Source organism: Tasmannia lanceolata, unplaced genomic scaffold (genome assembly GCF_043159265.1).
Source record: "Tasmannia lanceolata isolate RefF3 unplaced genomic scaffold, GAP_Taslan_0.1 ptg000011l, whole genome shotgun sequence".
Taxonomy (NCBI): domain Eukaryota; kingdom Viridiplantae; phylum Streptophyta; class Magnoliopsida; order Canellales; family Winteraceae; genus Tasmannia; species Tasmannia lanceolata.
In genome coordinates this window covers 11,101,802-11,115,252 of record NW_027518688.1, presented here as the reverse complement: position 1 = coordinate 11,115,252, position 13,451 = coordinate 11,101,802, and positions in this window count along the sequence as shown.

Genomic DNA, 13,451 nt, shown 5'->3' with positions numbered 1-13,451 from the left:
TCAGAAATTGATATCAAATCTTAATGATAATTCATACCAATTTTTTAGTAAGCTCTAATCATCTATATCTTTATTCTGTGAAAGTTTGGACTAATTTAAAATTTATATGATATAGGTTGCTGTCTTAATTTATAATCTGATTTGAATTTTGAAAAATCAGAAATTGATATCAAATCTAAATGATAATTCGTGGAATGTTTCCAGTAAGCCACAATCATCCATATGTTGTTACTGGAAACGTTTCAACTAATTTGCAGTTTGATTGCTTAGGGTTACTGTGTAATCATAGCAATCTGGTCTTAATTATATTAAATCAAAATTTAATAGCAAATCAATACAAAGGTCAGTAAAAATCTTCAAAAAACCTTAAATTTTCATCATAAATTCAATCCCTAACTTTTTTGAAACAGAAACCTTAGGGTTCATAGATTGCCTTTGTAAATTGGCTATGCTGTGACAATTTAACTGCCGAGATCGCATTCATAATCGTATACTAATTGTGATCGTTCCTGCATAATTTGAGCATGTAAATTATAGTATGTTATTGGCTCGGAGGTCCACTGTCCATGGAAATCCTGAGAAACATGCCAGGCAATAAGATACTATAACTTACGTGCTAAATTATACAAGGGTTGAGAGCACGATTCCCTTCCATGGTTGCGATTCAAGGCCGAAACTTGCGAACAATAGAGCCTTTGGTATTCCTTAGGTGTTTAGGAATAGAAAATTCTCAAAAATAAAAAATCATTAAGTTCAACAAATCGAATTAACTCGATCCGCGTCTTAGGAGTCGTTGGATTACGGTCTCCTATCGTAGGAACCTTTAGGGCCCCTTAGGAACACTTACATCACGTTGTGTCCTAAGTTTTAGGGAGTCATAGAGTTAAGAGTCCAGCCTCATCACGGGCATTTGCTATGGATAGCAACCGTGCCATAGATCTAGTTACACTAGTCACCTCACTTTTCTCATAGGACAAGCCTAGTTACCTAGGATGTAGATTCACCTGCATTAGTCTAAGGGGTGTCTTGCACTTAGATAGGACCATATAGCATCTTAGATGAAGTCCTAGGATAATAAAATCTTTAACTTGAACTAAATAATTTCTCTTAAACTGTTAAAACAGTAAATCCAGTCTAGATCGGTGTCCTAGATGAGTTAGGCATAAGTAGTTTAGTTCAGGTGCACCGAACTACGATCGACTCTGATTCCAGTGAGGCTGGGATACTTAGGCAACTTGGATACTTGAGTGGCATACCAAGCCCGAGTCGGCTCTACACATAAATGGTGGGGTTTTGTATATCAGTTTTTCTAAATTTCTAACTAAATTAATTAAAATATATAGGATTTCCCCCAAATTAGAATTTTAGGAGAACATTCACTTAGATCGAATCCAAATAAATCAAGAAAAATCAAGATATACATTAGGAAATACATTGAAATTAGATCTTATGATGCATGTCACATAGTTCACACAGTAATATAGAGTTAAATGAGCAATTTAAAAGAAATTCAAAAGAGTTAACTTTTGGAATTGAAGACCGATTATCGGGCAGGAATGGTGCATGTGGTGGTAACTCCCCATACCTTCTATTCTCGTAACCAGATAACGAGTCTATATTTCTGGTCAATTATGGGTCCTAGATCCCTCATTTAGGTGGCGACTCTGTCACTCTCTTTTGCGTGGAATTCAGATTGCCTTAGTGATCCCAAGTTCACGGAAAAGATGAATTAAATCACACATTCCTAGGCTCGGCGGCTTACCCCTGCCCTTATGGGTACTGGGTTGCACGTTTGTTTGCACCCTATGGCTTGGTTGCTGCTTGCTTGGTTGGGTAATTAAAATCAATAATAAAAAGCACACGCCATTCGCGTGGGTACGAGAGACCAAGAGAGAGGAAGGCGGCTCGCGGGCCATTCTCCTCTTGCGAGATCGTGTCGCACAGTTTGGCGACTCTGCTGGGGACTACCTAACTTCATTAAAACTTTAAATGATAACTCATTTGAATTTAATTTAACTAGCTCATAAAAACTCTATCTCTTATATGCTTGGTAGATTAGTTTGTTTGCTTTACTTTCTCATCACATAATACTCAAACTTAATCTAACAAAACCTGAAGGCATTATAGCTTGCGAAAACATATTGCACACATTTACATCACTTGCATCTAAACTCTTGCATCTCACATGCACATACGTCCTATTTTAGGAACCCGGAGTGTTATCTAGCATGATTGACTGGGATTTCATCACCTGGTGCCTCTGTGCTAGAGAAGCATTCCACTCTTAGCCTAGTACCTTTATGATGCGTAAACAGATCTCTTGTTCACGTACTGATACGCCGGACACTGGTACAGTATATTGAGCACGGATTCGCACTAAGAGAACTCTTGGCCTTACCCCTAGATTACCCCACACATGCATATAGTATACGAACACACGTGCACCATGTGTGTGAGCCTAGTTTATGATATCCTACCCATTCTTGTCTAGATTAGGCAGTAGTCCATCTTCCAATGGCTGCGATCGGTCCTTAGGTACACAAACAAAGTCAAGAGTCGAGATTCTTTCTCCACTCCTCAGGATTATGATTGATGCCTTCAGGTAGCACTTGTTAAAATGTAAGAAGATTAAAAAACTTTCCCTTTGGGATTAGGATATAAATCCCATCATTCCAAAGATTTCATAGGATAGCTTCCTCTCGATCTATCTTGCACGAGCTTGCTAAATCATATGATTATGATATCCTGATTTCTCTCTCTCAATGGCCTAGTCATGCTTGTGTCATTATAGGTCGTGTGACCTATCGCTTAGGCTTTCCCTAGGGCAGTTGATACATTTGGGATGTAGTTTACATATTTAGATTGTTTAGCCTAGATCATCTTTCTCTTAAGATCATTGCATCCCTAGCTTAAGGTCAATTCCTTCTGACTCTAGAGGGAACCTTTTTCAAGATCATCTTCTAAATTCCTTAAGAGTTCATTCCGATAATCCTTAAACCAAAGACATCCCCATGTGCTATCATGTCATATTTGTTATGTTTATTTGTTTTGAGGAACCATCCTTTTATCTCCCATTCCTTAACTAGTCGTATCATAATTATCATATTAATCATAGAAAAGAAAAATTACCTGAATGTCAAGCTTACATCTCGTGTTTATTGTTTCTATGTCAGGATTGGTCATCACTGAGAATCTTGGAAAATTTCTTGGGTTTGAACTTATTCTGGATTAAGTGAGAAAATTTAACTCCCCATTTGTGTTGAAAGTCTCTCTATCCACTTTTTCCTACCTATGGCAGATTCTATGGAAAATTTCCAACTCTTTCATGCCACAGAAACCCTGGCTCTGCTTGTCCAACAGATGAAAGAATTTAAGAAAGAGAATCAATACATTAAGGCTCAGCTGGATGAGAAACTTGGCCCAGCCACTATTGCTTCTAAGGACAAAAATCATAGCCTCTATGATGCATTGAAATCGTCTCAAAATGATGTGTTCATAAAGATGGAGAAATTCTTCATGAACTTCTCTCTGCAGACAGCGATGATAGTTGGTGAAGTCAGTCAAGTGAAGAATCAGATACATTATATGTCCAACCATTGTTGTCAATGTCAAAGTTCTGAGGACTTCATCAACATGGATATTATGACTGAAGATGTCACTGCCCAAAATTGCGAAAAAACTCTTGAGACTCTAGTCTGTAAGGAAGAGAAGCCATCTTCAAAACAGAGCAGAAAATTCACTGATTTGCTTATCTCACGATCTGGTATCTTGAAAGGGTTTAAGGAAAGGGAAAAGGGGATTAACTGGTCATAGGAGCCTATGGTAATCGAATATGATCAACCAAGACCTACACCTCAGCAAAAGCCCGATAGGCAATTCGTCCCCCTCCCGCTTCCACCATCTGTTATATTGCAACAAGGGTTGGCTTCAGGCGATATCTATTTACCTCGCATTAGGGATCCTCCTAATCCACTCCCCAGAACGTGGAAGGCAGATGAACACTGCGACTTTCACTGAAGATCAGGGCACACCACCGATCAGTGTATAACTTTGAGACATGTGATCAAAAATTGATTGATGAGCGTAAGCTATCATTCCAGCAAATGCCAAATGTTGTGTGGAACCATGCCGCACAATCGCCAGATAAGGCTTAGACACATCGAAGTTTGAGAAGCTCAGGTCTAGCTGCAGTAGAACAGGAAGAATCCAAAATTGAAAGTATCAGCCATGATGATGATTCAGAACGAACCAGCCTTCGCCAAGCCTTCAACACCAGACAGTCGCAACTGTTAGAGTCTTAGTCCATCTGCTATTTTTATTGAGTCTAGTCATCTAGTTTTGGCTTCTGAAGTTTGAATAAATTTTTATTTCGGTCATGTCAGTTAAGTCACTGTCAGTGCCTTGTCCAAGCGAGTCTTTTTCTGATAATGTAAATCTTGAGCTTGTTCAGGATGAGTCCAATAAAGATATAATTTCTTTCCATTCAATAAAGCTTGCTTCTTCATACATTCTAGTGTGTTTGCTTCTAACTTTCATAACAATAAAAATAAGACTCCTGTGTCGAATGAGGAAAGAAATGCCGACGAAACTCCCCTCAGTTTGTAGCATATGCGCAAACAAGAGGAACGTCGAGCTTGGCCTCTTAAAGATAAAACTGAAGTGATAAACATTGGCACTGAAACTTTGATTCAGTGAATGCAGATTAAAAGTACATTATCCTCTGAAGAGTGTGAATAATTGATAAACTTATTTCAAGAATAAGAAGATTGTCTAGAAACGCTACAACCGATACCAGGGGCAAGACGTAGATAGAAAGCTCAAGAGAATGAAGAAAGTGAGAGACATATGCTATACAAGGGGCATAGAGTGGAAACAAATTTCATATTTCTAATCAATGACCTTGGTTCTCAAATTCATAACATGAAGCCAACAAATTCAAGATAAGAAGTTCAAGAGCAAGTGTAGACACCCCATTTTGCTCTACTGTAATCAACAAAGAAGTTAGTGTTCTTGTTATCAGTCTTTTTCAGTGTTTCCCATTCCCGTGTCTGTCCCTAATGCTTTCTCAATCTTTCCGATCATTTCCGCAATGTTCCGTATTTTTCTTTTCGCTAAGTGTTGAGAATGGTTATGCAGAAGAATCCAAGCCAGGGGAGAATTCGGACCCATTCGGTGGGCCCGCATTGAACATTTATTGAAATTTGGACCCGTTTGGTGGGCCCGCATTGAACATTTGTTTAGATTTGGATCAACGGGGGGCCCGCGCATTGTTTTAATGAAAAATGAGTCTTGAGCCTACCTCAATCTGATGCATAAAGATATCTACCAGGGGACCAGGGGAGTGGTCAAGAACTCAGAGAGGTCATTTTAACAGCCAATTTTTATTGCGACCATCGAGTCGAGCTATTCAGATAACCTTTGGAAATGATTTTGAGGCAACTTTATAAATTAACGGTTTTAATCATCCAACCGAAATGGGTATGTAAACTGGAATGGGCGTGCGTGGGAGAAAGGGTGGGCACACTAATGTTTAAAATCGCAATTTTGGAAGAGAGGCATGTTCGACCAACTTCAAGTGGGGCCTATCATTGTTTCATTCAAGATAATGTGGCATATTAAATGGACGATCCAGATCATCTTACACCAATGAGTTTGGGGTGCCATCGATTTGCATGTATCCCATCCAATAAATGGTCCAAATGCATCCAACCTTATGCCTATTAATGAAGGGTTCGGATTCTACTTATGAAGTTATTGTTTAAAAGGACATGGTAAGAAGGGACCCACTTGGGTTTGAATTTCACGTCGCTCAAAAGAGTTACAAAAAAAAAGGGGGCAGTTATGGAACCTCTATGTGAGAAAGTAAGGATTGGTTTATTTATGGATACCTGGGCAATCTTAGCAACTCTCCCTTTCATATCCTTTCAAGAAAAACGTGGGTTGCCTTGCAAAGAGGATCATCTTGATTGGATTGTTGCCCATACATCTAATTGGAACTGAACCAAAATCTTGTCATTTCTAAAAAAAATGGGACCGATCATCTCTCTTCACTTTGGAGAGTTTCCAAACTTAAAAAGAGAAGAAAAAAAAAAAGAGCAAGTTGCTCTCTTGGGCTACCTTCATTCTTTCTTTTGATCAATTGGTAAAAACAGCAAGCATGCCATAGGTTTCACGACATATATGAAAATAGTAACACAAAAAACAAAAAAAAAAACAAAAAAGGATCGGCTCTGAAAAAAAAAGTCACTCTCGGTTTTCCAGACCGGGAAGAAAAACCTCCATTGCTCTCTTCTCTCATCTCCTAGCATCCTTCCCACTCGGCCACATCCCAGCGGATTCTCACTCGGCCGTCGATGATACAACGGCGGCTCTCCCTCGACAGCAGCTTGGGGAGAAGAAAAGAAAGAATTTTTTTTGTTCTCCACGGCAATTTTGGGATAATTCTTCTAACAGCAGATCTCCCCTACCCTCCCCCTCTATTTTTATCCTCTCTCTCCATCCTCTGCTTTTCTTCTTGCATTTTTATATAAAAACAGAGTGTTGTTTCGTTTTTTTTGAAAAGAAATAAAGAACGAGGAAAAACAGAGTATCCCTCTGCGATTTCCGTTTCTCTGTGTCTTTCATTCCGTACCACTCTATCTCTCCCTCCCCATCTATGTGTGTTTCTCTCTCTATCTAGCTCTCTGTTATTTCTCTCTCGTTTCTCACCATCTCTGCCTCTGTTCCATACCTTGTTTCATTCCGTACCACTCTATCTCTCCCTCCCCATCTATGTGTGTTTCTCTCTCTATCTAGCTCTCTGTTTTTTCTCTCTCACTCTCTCGGCCTCTCTCTACCACTCTCTTACTCCCACATTCCCTCTCCCTATCTCCCTTTCCATCTTCACAGTAGTTTTTTTTTTAAAAAAAAGAAGAAAGAGAAAGAGAAAGAAAGCGGAAGCGGATCGCAGCGTCGGCGGGATTTTCAGATTTTTCGGCTCTCGGATTCGGCGAGGATCTCCATTACAGGTTAGTACACTATTCTCAGATTTTTCCCGGATGATTTGGTATTTTTTTTATATTTTTGCATGTTTTTTAACATTTAATTGAATTTAATTGAATATTATATGTGTGTGCTCAAAATCATGATCTGCATGGGTGTTTCAATTCCGTTTCGTCCCGAAATTTAATACAATGATCTACTTAAATAGACTAAAATAACTATAGGATCGGATTGGACATTGGATCAAAGGTTTTTTAGAATTTGAATGACGAGTGGAATTTTATTTAAAATAATGGCAGAGAAATTACGAAATTCGAAAAAATAGCAATCTCAGGATGATCTATTTTTTGGAATTTTAAATTTTTTTTGTGTTCATCACATTAGAACAATATTAAAGGACGTTTTCCGGAGTCGTAATTTTCTCGAAAATCGTGTTTTAAAAATAGAAAACTCTTCAAAAATATCTTTTTGACGAAGAAAAATAAATTATATACTAAACGGATTCCAACATTAATGAAATTTCGTGAGAAACTAATATGATTCTGATACATTCTACCATGAATTTTTGAGAAGTGTTGAATTTTGTTTGGTATATTATTTTATGCTTTCTTTGAAAATTATCAGATTTTGGGAGAATTTTTACTGACATCAGATCACAGATAAAATTCTCAAAATTTTTACAGTAGTCTTATATTCCATATTTATTATTGCTGTAAAATTTTAAAATGATTTGGATCTTTTTTCTTATGGGATATAGTGTTAATTCATAATCTGGTCTGACAATTGAAAAATCCGAAATTGATAGTAAATAGTTTCTAAAATTCATGAAAATCTTACACCATGCTATTTTTACTGATATCTTACTACTGTAGAATTTTCAATGAATTTAGATTTCTATTTCTAGTAGTTTCTGTGTTATTTTTACAATCTGGTCAATTAATTGTTAAATCAAAATTAAATATGAGCTTAATGTAAAAATCTGTAAAAACTTTCCAGTAAGCTACATCTCATCATATCTTGCTGCTGTAGATGTTTCAACTCATTTCGAATTCGTTTACAATAATTTCACTTGTAAAATCACTCATATGGTTTAAAATTGATAAAATTCATTGAAAATCCGAGATTAATTAAAAATCATCACAAAAGTTTCTAAAGAACCTTAAAATTCTGTCACATATTAATTCCTTAATCCATTAAAACCGAAATTTTAGGATCTTTAGATTTTCCTGGAAAAATGACCAGTGCATCCATAATCGTATCCCAATTGCACTCGATCTTTGAGAATTTGAATATTTAAGCTATAGCATGTTGTTGGCTCCGAGGTTACTGTCCACGGAAATCCTGAGATATGCCAGGCAATAAGGTGCTATAACCTAAGTATTAAATTGCACAAGGAAGCGCACGATTCCCTCCCTTGGATGCCATTCTGGGCCGAAATTGGTGAACCCTAGAACCATTGGTATTCCTTAATTGTCCATAAACTGAAAATCCTTAAAATCTGAAATTCATTAACTTCAAGAACTGAAATCGATTCATCTCGTGTCTCTCGGAACCATTGGATTATGGTTTCCGTCGTAAGAACCATTAGAGCCCAATTTATGAACACTGGTGTCGTGTCGTGTCCTAAGTTTTAGGGAGTCTTAGGTTTTAGGGAGTCCTAGAGTTAGGAGTCCAGCCTCATCACGGACGCTTGCTATGGATAGCAAGCGTGCCATAGGTCTAGTTACACTAGTCACCCAATCTTTCCCTAGGACAAGCCTAGTTACCTAGGATGTAGGCTAACCTGCATTAGTCTAAGGGACAACTTGCATTTAGATAAGAATCATACAACATCTTAGATGAAATCCTAGGATAATAAAATCTTCAACTTGAATTAAATAACCTCCCTTAAAACTGTTGAAACAGTCAATCCAGTCTAGATCGGTGTCTTAGTTGAGTTAGGCATAAGTAGCTTAGCTTAGGTGCACCGAACTATGTCGACTCTGATCCCAGTGAGGCTTGTGTACATAGGCAGCTTGGATGTCTGATGGCATACCAACCGCGAGTCGGCTCCACAACAAATTGTGGGGTTTTGTATATTAATTTTATTGTAAATTCTTAATTAAATCACTTAGGATTTTTCATGAAATTAGAATCTTAGGAGAACTTGCACCTAGATTGAATTCAAACAAATTAAGGAATCAAGATACACATTTAGGATCCACAATGAAATTATATCATAGGATGCATGTCACTTAGTTCGCACATTAACAGAGACTTGAATGAGCCATTTAAAATAAATGTAAAAGAGTTAGCTTTTGGAATCGAAGACCGATTATCGGGCAGGAATGGTGCATGTGGTGGATAACTCCCCATACCTTTCATTCTTGTAACCAGGTAGCGAGTCTAGATTTATGGTTAATTATGGGTCCTAGATCCCACATCTAGGTGACGACTCTGTCAGTCTCTTTTGTGTGGAATTCAGATTGCCTTAGTGATCCCAAGTTCACATAAAAGATGAATTAAAATCAATCATAAAATGCACACGCCAATCGCGTGGGTACGAGAGACCAAGAGAGAGCGTGGCGGCTCGTGCCTCATCCCTCTCGCGGGATCGGGTCCCACAGCAAGCATTGAAAAGTGATCATTAAATATCAAGAGTAACAAATCCATAGATGGAGGATGTCAAAGAACAAGTTTTGCTCTATCAAAGTCGAAAGCACATATTAGAATCTTCAAAGAAGAAGATCCATTATCTCTTACCTGGAAATGCCGTCAAACTCCGAAAAAAAAGAAATAATAATAAAGAGAACTCATCAACCTAGATCAATTCCAAACCTGAACATTGGAAGACCCCTTTGGCCGAACAAATCCCAGAATCATAACCCAATGTAAAAAAAAAATACCAGTTTGCAAACCCTTTGAGCTTGAATGAAATTTTCTTGAAAACCCATCAAACTAGGGGCATCCGCCCCGAACTATGCGAGACCTGATCCCTACACTGGGGTACGTAGGCAGCTCGGTTAAACTGAGTTTGGTCGATTCAAAAAAAGAAAAGAAATTCAATCGTTCCAAAAAAAAGAGGGACAAGTTCCAAAAGAAGAGAAGTCAATCATTCCAGAAACAAAGAAAAAAGAAAAATCAATTAACCTTCAAACAATTTATCTTCAAACTAGGGGCATTCGCCCTGAACTACGCACGACCTGATTCGTACCCTGGGATACGTAGGCAACCTGTTCACAGGTTCGGTCGAAATCTTTGTTCAACCTTAAGTCAGTCTTTGAAAAGCCCTATCCTACCTATAAAGTCCTTCCGGTGTTCAGAATTAATGATATAGGGCCCGAAACACAAAAAAGTAAAAAAAAAGAGAGCAGAGTTTGAAGATCTGCTAGATTGAAAACCTGAAAAGGCGGTCTAGGCAAAATTTAAGATCATTTCCCTGCTAAGTTAAAAACCCGAAAAGGCGGCTTAGGCAAAAGCTAAGGAGATAGCCTGCTGGATCGAAAACCTAGAAAGGCGGTTCAGGCAAAAGTTATGGCTAGCACGGTCCGCCAAGTTAAAAACCCTGAAGAGATGACTTGGTCACGGTAAGAGAATCATTATAAGAAAGCTACAGCCGGTATCAAGACTGAAGATAAAAAAGAAGTTCAAGCGAGTTCAAGTGTCATCCTAGAAATTGAGGGCATTAAAACCAAGCAATCCTAGGAATGGTAACCAAATCCTTGAGGCATTACTGTTTTAAGGAAGAAGTCCAGTGTTTATTAATTGAGAAACTACTCTTTGGAAAGATAGACTTACCAAACAAAACATTAACTAAGTCAGAAGCATCACTGTGTCTGTCAGTGTAGTTAGTCAATCTTTGTCATTCTAAGTTCACTCTTTCAGAGTTTCTCAATCCTTTGAATAGTGTCCTTTACCCAAATTTTCTCTTTAAGAAGAGTCAGCTGTCGTCCTTGTGTCCAAATGATGCAACTATCTCGGTGAAATAGGCCCGGTGTTATCAGCTCCTAGCGATTGTACCTGCGCTAAGTTAATCCTAAAGAAAAGATCTCGAGAATATAGTCAAAGAGCTTCGTTTTAAAGAAGATCAGCTTAGAAGCATTCCGAAGTAGAAACATCGGGAAGTGGAGTTTTCATAAGAGGACCATGCCCCAGAAAGGCACCTGAGGCATGGAGGATTTCATATGTGATGATGATTGGGCCAGTTTCTCAGAAAGATGAACCTTTAAAATTTTTAATTTCCTTCCTGGCAGTTGAATATTATCCTGGTCAAGAAGTGTTTATTTAAACACCTGTTAAAGGAAAAATCCCACTTCCCAATTTTCAGTATCCAAGAGAGCCGTTGTTCTAGATTACCAATACTAGGTAGTTAGATCAAGGTTTTAGTTATCAAAATCCCCAGAAGAAAAGACAGACAATCTCTTTGCGAAAAAAAAATCAGGTTGAAGCTTCCTGATAGCGTTCCTAAACCATTCTCGTTGATCATGTTGCATAGTTCCTAAGGTTTGTCGTCTCGTCATTCGTCAAAGTCTTAGTTTCCCATATCTTCATCGGGCACGATTTCTATTGTCTCCGATTTCATCCTACACTAATTTCAAGCATATAAAATTCATCAAATTTGAGTTTACCTCAAATTCAAGTTCATGAAAAATCTACAAATTCTTCATTGTCGAATTCATTAATTCATCTCAACCGAAGTTGTCTTATCTCTTTTGAACTCCTACAACTACGGTGTCTCATTCTCTTTGAGTCCATATGACTGTGGACTCTTATCCTTTTAGGCCTGTATGACTACAGTGTCCTATTCCCTTTGAGGTTGTATAACTACAGTGTCACATTCCCTTCAGGGTCCGTATAATTACGGCGTCATATTCCTTCCGAGTCCGTACAATTACGGTCTCATTTCTTTGGAATCCGTATAAATACGGTATTTCATTCTCTTTGAGTCCATTCGAAAATGGTCTCTTATTCTCTTTGAGCATCATATAAATACGATGTCTCATTTCCTTGGAATCCGTATAAATATGGTGTTTCATTTTCTCTGAGTCCATTCGAAAATGGTCTCTTATTCTCTTTGAGCATCATACAAATATGATGCCTCATTTCCTTGGAATCCATATAAATACGATATTTCATTTTCTCTGAGTCCATTCGAAAATCGTCTCTTATTTTCTTTGAGCATCATACAAATATGATGTCTCATTTCCTTGGAATCCGTATAAATACGGTGTTTTATTTTCTCTGAGTCCATTTGAAAATGGTTTCTTATTCTCTTTGAGCATTATACAAATATGATGTCTTATTTCCTTAGAATCCGTATAAATATGGTGTTTCATATTCTCTAAGTCCATTAGAAAATGGTATCTTCTTCCCTTTGAGCATCATACAAATATGATGTCTCATTTTCTTAGAATCCGTATAAATACGGTATTTCATTCTTTTTGAGTCCATTTGTGAATGGTCTCATGTCCTCCTTGAGCCCGTTTGTGAACGGTGTCTCATTTTTCGAGTCCATTTGTGAATGATCTCTTATCCTCTTTGAGCCCGTTTGTGAACGGTGTCTCATTTCCCGAGTCCATTTGTGAATGATCTCTTATCCTCTTTGAGCCCGTTTGTGAACGGTATCTAATTTTTCGAGTCAATTTGTGAATGGTCTCTTATCCTCTTTGAGCCCGTTTGTGAACGGTGTCTCATTTTCTGAGTCCATGTGTGAATGGTCTCATGTCCTCATTGAGCCCATTTGTGAACGGTGTCTCATTTTTCGAGTCCATTTGTGAATGGTCTCTTATCCTCTTTGAGCCCGTTTGTGAACGGTGTCTCATTTTTTGAGTCCATTTGTGAATGGCCTCATATCCTCTTTGAGCCCGTTTGTGAACGGTATCTCATTTTCTGAGTCCATTTGTGAATAATCTCATGTTCTCCTTGAGCCCGTTTGTGAACGGTGTCTCATTTTCTGAGTCCATTTGTGAATGGTCTCATGTCCACCTTGAGCCCTTTTGTGAACGGTGTCTCATTTCCTGAATCCATTTGTGAATGGTCTCTTATCCTCTTTGAGCCCGTTTGTGAATGGTGTCTCATTTTTTGAGTCCATTTGTGAATGGTCTCTTATCCTCTTTGAGCCCGTTTGTGAACGGTATCTCATTTTCTGAGTCCATTTGTGAATGGTCTCATATCCTCCTTGAGCCCGTTTGTGAACGGTGTCTCATTTTTTGAGTCCATTTGTGAATGGTCTCTTATCCTCTTTGAGCCCGTTTGTGAACGGTGTCTCATTTTTTGAGTCCATTTGTGAATGGCCTCATATCCTCTTTGAGCCCGTTTGTGAACATCATCTCATTTTTTGATTCCATTTGTGAATTGTCTCATGTTCTCCTTGAGCCCGTTTGTGAACGGTGTCTCATTTTCCGAGTCCATTTGTGAATGGTCTCCTATCCTCCTTGAGGCCGTTTGTGAACGGTGCCTCATTTTCCGAGTCCATTTGGGAATACCTCTTA